Raw genomic sequence first — 7423 nt, forward strand, 5'->3', positions numbered from 1 at the left:
GGTTCTAGTCTAAGTTAAAAATATTTCCCTTTTTTGATGTACTCAACTCTGCTTAAAAATATGCTAATCTGAGAATAAGATTATAAACTGAACAATAATAATGGGTTTGCTATAAATGGTTTCCCTCCTACTTTGACCAATAAGAATAACATCTCTCTTCACATTGCTCTGGATATTAGTGGGAGTCAGGTATATATTAAACAATAAGTTTGCCAGTATCTTTACATTTTCCCGCTTCTTATTGTCCACTTGACATTTTTAAGTAGTCCATTTTCTTATAACTGTAAAAAAAATACAACCTGGTTAATCATAGGATTGCAACTGGATGACTACTTAACAATAACTTTTCATTTTCTTTCTTATTCCTCTCATTAAAACCTAAAACTTTATTATAATAAATACAGTATTTTGACTCACTTGAGCTTGATGGAGGCCCAGGGTTAGGTATTTGTAATAATTTCACTGCTGATACCTGATAGTCCCCGGGCCACACATTGAATACCAAGTTGTAGTCATTTTAGACAAAAATCAATTTTTATTTTATTAAATTCAGTGACTACAGACCCACATAATATTTATGCAAAATGACAACAATCTTCAAACAGTAAAAATACTACATAAAATACAAAGGGAAGGGCACATAGAAATAACATAATTTTAGAGGTTTTAAACTACCCTTTGGATGTATTTTAAACACATTTTGCACATCTTAACTGTGTAACAAGTTAGTTGAATAGACAGCACTTCCCAACGATGCTAGCACTTCACAACTACACTAACACTTTCTCAACTACAAGGTTTCCTGGCATCCTGCTCATTTATTGATTTGTCATATTTTGTGTCCAGAAGAACTCTTGGCAGCTTAGCAGTGGCTCACCTCTCATTTCACAGCCATATGCCTCTGACGTAGCAAAGTTCGCCTGCACAAATGGAAAAGTGGGCAGTTTTGAGAGTCCCTCTCTTGAGGTTTCACCTAAAGGTTCCAAATTTCTGAGATCATTGCTCAAACCTAACTTGCCCGCTCTGCAGAGTGTTCATTCGTGTTTTCTACAGTGTTATCTATAAAGATCACGGGTCTAAGAAACCACTTATCCAAAAAGGGAACTCATGGGGGGAAATCCTAATCTAAGCTGTTTGGATTCTAATCTAAAGACTTACCTGAAGAAATTACATTGTTTAGAAAACATTACATTTTTTTCCTTGTTACACGCATGTATGTGTACAGACACACACACACATATATAAAATAGGACTACAGACAAGGCCATCTTAAAGAATACTGTAAAAAAATTTTAAAAAACTATTTATAAGGGCGGCACCTGTGACTCAAAGGAGTAGGGCGCCGGCCCCATATGCTGGAGTGGCAGGTTCAAACCCAGTCCTGGCCAAAAACTGAAAAAAAAAAAAAACTATTAATAACAGAAATGTTGAACATAAGCTTTGAACAGTCGTGGCATGTCAGTCTTTGCAGCTGATAACTGTGCTTACCTAAATGCAGCCTGGGATGATGGTCAAACATGAGTGTATTGGAATCAGAGGGCCGCAGTTTGAATCCCAGTTCTTCTACTAAATAGCCCTGTGTCACTTAACCCTTCTAGGTCTCTCTTTTTTTTTAACCATAGCTTCTGCTTTAAATTTTACATTAACTTAGGCTGCATAGCAAAACTGTAAAATCATATGGGCATAGAACAATCTGTATTATTTTTTCTGACTCCTGACTCTGCAGGTTTGGAGGTTGGCTGAAGGCATTCATCTGTGGGTGAAGCCCAGGCCAGTTCCATATGCTTCATTCTGGCCCCTGGGGAGCAAAGACAGAGTCTATGAACTTCTGAAACTTTCAAGGGGTTGGATAGCAAAACCTGATGCTTCTAAAGACCCAGGTTCGCACAACAACGTCCATTCGGCTTACATTTTATTGATCAAACCAAGGCATGTATCAGGCCCAACATCCAGGAAATGGGAAAGGTTTTGCCTCCCCAAGAGGTGTTAAGGGGAAGGCAGTGATTAAATAATAATCAAATGTTCCCCAATTTTTTGTGTGAGGGGTTTATAATGCACTCCAATGATTAGGGAGTGATATATAATAAGGTCTCAGTAAATTCTTTGAAAAGAGAAACATCTAGAACAAGTGTGAGACAGACCCTGTTAATCGCTCACCCATTTTCCTTTCACTCGGAGGCAGGCCACTCAATCACATCTCCCAGCTTCTCTTGTATTTCTCTTCATCTTTGTAGCTGCGTCTGGACAAAGGAAAGTAGATAGACATGAGACACTAGACTTCAGCCTGGCTCCCCAGAATCCCCCGGCAATCTCCCATGCTCTTCCCTTGTCATCTGCACGCCTGACGCAGAGGTCCCAGAGGAAGATCCACAGGCCTGATTCAGGGTGTCCAGCCGAAATTGTGTGATAGTGAAAATGTTTTATATCTGCATTTTCCAATAAAAAAGTCACTAGACAAACGAGGCTACTTGAAATGTGGCTTCTGCAGCTGAGGGGTTGAATTTTTAATTTTAATTAATAGCTACATGTGGCTAATGACTACCATATTGAACTATGCAGTTCTGGGGAAGGGTGAAGGCACCAGCTCGTAGCCGCCCGTGAGACTATGTGCCAATCACCTGACTGAACTGTGACATGAGGAGCTGGGAATGAAATGTCGTCTTGTTAAATTGCTGAGATTCAGAGGTTGTTGTACGAAGTCTTTATACTACACTAATAGGGACTGTACGTTATAGAATGATGCATTCTGGTTTAAGATGAGACAGAGCAAGTTTTGAATCTTGGCTCAATATTTACTAACTGTACAACACTGGGAACGTTACTTAACCATTTCCTTTGTCTATTAAGTGGGAAATCTACCAAAATCTACCCAATATGGTCAGGTGAGTATTAAATAATATCATACTATGCTTTTAAATTGATAACCATGAAGCAGTAACAGCCCCCCAAATGCAGTTATAATTGTTGCTGCTAACCAGTTAAATAGTTGAGACTGTAAAATTCATAAGGGTCATCCCAAATCCTTACCTCAAGGAAATATTTATGGTAATTATTTTGTATGCGGGCAGAGATTAAGCCGCACCATTAGCATGTAGATTTAGAGAGAGTGGATTATAACAGTATAAAACCATACTTCAGTATCATGTCTGGGACTTTAATAAACTGCATAGAGACAAAGAAATAAAAGGATTTCAAGTTATGTTATAAAAATAATTTAGAGGCTGGAGTGCATTCAACAGATACTAATTAATAATAATAATATTTCAAATCACAGTTGAAAAACAAGTCAACAGGAAATAATGTAGCATGAAAATTGAAAAGAAATGTGTTGGGTTCCAGAATGGTTGTCTGCTCACCCCACCAACCCACCTTGGCAGGGACTGGTATGGAACCCTCAGCGTTAGGGAAAACATAGGTACATGTAGATGTCCATGAAGTTGCTGAGAGAAAAAAAGAGTGGACATGGAGAGGCAGTGGGTAGTTTATGAGAGGACTCTTACTCTAAATGAAAAGCAAATGATTGTGGTAAGTGGGAGATTTTCATAATAATTTAACAAATTATCACTAGTGCAATTGCATATTCAGTTTAAGCAGTATTTATCATCAATTTAGAAATGCCTTATTTCACCTAATTAAAGTACAGCTTAACACATTTTTGTGATAGAAAATATACCAAGGAACAATATATTTTAAAATCGTATTTATTATATTTAAAAGAAGTGACATGTTTTTAGAAAAGGATAGATCAAGTCATTCGAAGTGATAACATTCATCAATTTCTACCACATTGTTAAAAATCTGAAAAATTATCAGGAATATCTGTTTTATGGTGATGTATAATTTGAATAGGGCCATTCACATTTTGTTGGATTGGAATATACATCATGATAAAATGATTTTAAAGTAACTGTTAGCCAATTTTTGAAGTAGAACTCACCTGAACATTATAGAAACAGAATTAAGGCTTTTACCCATATATTTCCCAGAACATCTTAGTAGTAGAGTGGTTTTATTGATTTGTTTTGCTTTATTAAGCTCATTTCTCAACTTAAGAACAGTTAGAGCTCATCAACTCCCTTCGAACATCTCATCTAGTCCCCAAGCTTTTAATACAATCAGTAAGTGATTTCCAAATTTATAATTCCATCCTTGACTGTATCAATCGCTTTGCTGAGATAACGAGTAGCTGCAGTATCTCAGTGGGATTCAGCAGCGTTGATATTGTGTCCACACTGCTCTCATGCTACAGCTCCCATGGACTTGACTGGACCAGCGCAGCATCACCTGTCTTTTCATGTCAGACACCAGACTTGAGGACCAGACAATCATGAGGACATGCCACTTTCATCGTGGAAGGCAAGAGAAAGGGTCCAGATTAAAACATGCAAGCGCATTTACAGCTTTTGGTCAGACATGGCACATTTCGAGTTTGCTCATATCCTGTTATCCAAAACCATTCATGTGGGATGAGAAACATGTCGGCATGTAGGGAAAGATGACGAGGGTGGAGGGAAATACTTGTGAACAAATCACCCATTCACAGTGGTCCTAGCTCTCTGAATTCAAGGTTTGCATGTACCCTGGAGCTATTGGCAACTCCAGTTAGATGTTTAATAAACTTTTTACCTTTTCCATGTCTAAAATTGAATCTTCTGTTTCCAGTACCCTGTCTAAGCTGCAATCCACTCTTGTGTCTTTCCTACCTCAGTAAATGGCACTATTGTCCTGTCTATACTGCTGACCACTACTCCCTAGAGCAATATCTACAGACCCAAACTGGGCACCAGATAGCCTCTTAATTGGGAAAAAGGGAGAGGGATGCCACTATATGTTTTTAAAACTTTGTAGTATGAAAAATTTCAACTATGTAAACAGTAGAGGTAATATGATAATGAATTCTATGCATCAACTTTAGCAATTATCAAACTCATGGCTAATCCTATTTCTAAACCTTATTCTACCTCAACACACGCCAAATACTTACTAAACAAATCCCAGATACTGTTAATGTATCAGTTCATTGTTGATATCATAGTACAGGGGGTAGTACTCTTAAATTGTCAAAAAAGTCACTTTATACTCTTGGTACCATACAGTAGATTTCTGTTACTGCTGGAAAATCTAATTTGTCCAACATCTGTCCACGTTTCTGAGTTCTTTTCTCTCTGTCCTTTACCACCACCTTTAGCCAACCAGCCTTGAAGATGCTGGAATTTCTGTTTATCTTGTACTCCTGTTGCCTCCAAAGCTCTCCCACGAACTATTCTCACACCTCTGTCCATTTTGTCATTGAGGACTCAGCATAAATGCTGACCTCTCAGGGGGATATTTATTGACCATCAGTTTAATCATCAATCCAAATCCAGATTTTTCATAGTACTTATGATTTTGCCTATTTTCTAGCTATTATCTGCTGTCTGTTTGCTCTCTCTGTTCCAGGATATAAACCTCTTAAGAGAGAGAGAGAGATGGTGGGTTTTTCCTGCACCTAGAATAGTGTTTTGCGGGGGGGGGGTGGGGGGGGTTGCAGTTTTTGGCCCGGGCCAGATTTGAACCTACTACCTCCAGTATATGGGGCAGGTGCCCTACTCCTTCAGCCTTAGGCACTGCCCTAGAACAATGTTCTTTCTATAACATGTGTTTGGTAATTGTTGAATTAATATTTGTAGTTGTATGGGCTGCTAAACTTTCTATTTGTCCCCAATTCCTCCATATTTATATTTAAGGAATTATATCAGCTTTATTAGGTCACATGGTTTCCAGGTCTTCCTATCTATTCCTGTTCAAGAGACAGAGTTAGGGAACAGGCACAGAGATCGGGGAGTGTTGTCTTGCCATTAGAAATATAAATGTGTTGGTAGTCTTGGGTTTTATTTAAGAGAGGATCGAGGTGTGAGAGCCAGATTAAGGAATGCACACAGTGCGCTAAAGAGCCGTGAGAGGAAGATCCACAATTCTTCTTGTGACACGATTTAAGACAACTTAAAAAGTAAAAATGAAAGCTCAAAGGTTTCAATTCCTATTTGTGCTTTTGAGGGTTCCACACATAAACTCAGTTCTAATACAGCCAAGAAACTTGTATGGATTTGGGGGGAATTACCTTATTTCACAACATAAAGCCACTGAGAATCATCATCTCCATCTAATCTTTGACCATGCTGAAGCAAGAAATTAAATAAAATATATAAACAGTACACAGAAAGCAGAAAACAAGGAAGTCTTACAAGCAAAGATTATATCATCAAGACTGCACCTGCCATTGGTGGGGGTGATAAGTAAGTCTTTATAATTTTCCCATTATTTCTATCCCGATAATGCATAATGTACCAATGTACCATCTTTGAAAATGAAGCCAACTTCACCATCTTCCAGCCAGATTACTACCATAAGAATCAAGTCATGAGAGATTTAGAAGCTGCCAAAAGTTAAGGTATATTGTACGTGATGCAAAAAAAGAAAGCATTATCTAGAAAGATTCTAACTGGGCAGGGCGTTTCTTTCTACCATTTCAGGGGGATAAAAAGGCAGAAAGGAAATAAACTGTTCTTCTTCACATTGAAAATATGAAATCAGAAAAACATCTTCTACTTATTATCCCCCACAAATTACAGTAACAAAATCTGGATGAGGGTTTTAATTGTAGTTAGAGTTGGATTCTACATACTGGCAGTACAACTTAATTAAGATTCTATTAAAAGCTGTGAGAGGCCACATAAATGGTAATTTTCCAGGGCTTCAAGGTTTGAGATCGCCCATGCAGATTAAAGTAGCATATTTTATCTTTTTTTTTTTCTTTTTTGCAGTTTTTGGCCAGGGCTGGACTAGAACACACCACCTCCAGCATATGGCATCAGCACCCTAGTCCTTTGAGCCACAGGCGCTGCCCTAACGTAGCATATTTTAAAGGAAAACCAGGAGAAAACTTATGAGGCTGATGACACTTACCGGTTTCCTTGTTCTGTCTGGTGTTTTACACACATACGAGGAAGTTACAATGGTGAATTCCATGTTAAGAAGAAAACCCCATTATCAGGAAAGGAAGACTAGTGTAGCAGGCACAACAATTTCAAGTGCAATTCTGTAAAATTGTAATTTTTATTTTATATAACTCAACCTAGTTTCAGACTGAACTCCATTCTGCTCAGGGAAACAAAAACATCATTTTGCCAGTTTGAACTAGTGTAAGATGTGGACTAGGGACAGATACGTACTCCAATCTGGTTTCTGGAATTCATACCTTCATCATGACATCATCGAGATGTCCAGCTCTCGGGGTCTCTGATCTTATGATCCATTCCACAGATGCTGCTGCAAGTCCCTGCCAATTTTTTTTTCTTTTTTACTCACAGAGCTTTGCCAGTATCATCCAGAAAAACCATCTGTCTATAGTGTATGGATTGTTGGTACATAAAGAACTGATTTA

This window comes from Otolemur garnettii, unplaced genomic scaffold, assembly GCF_000181295.1.
Source record: "Otolemur garnettii isolate 467f Iridium unplaced genomic scaffold, OtoGar3 scaffold00052, whole genome shotgun sequence".
Classification (NCBI taxonomy): Eukaryota; Metazoa; Chordata; class Mammalia; order Primates; family Galagidae; genus Otolemur; species Otolemur garnettii.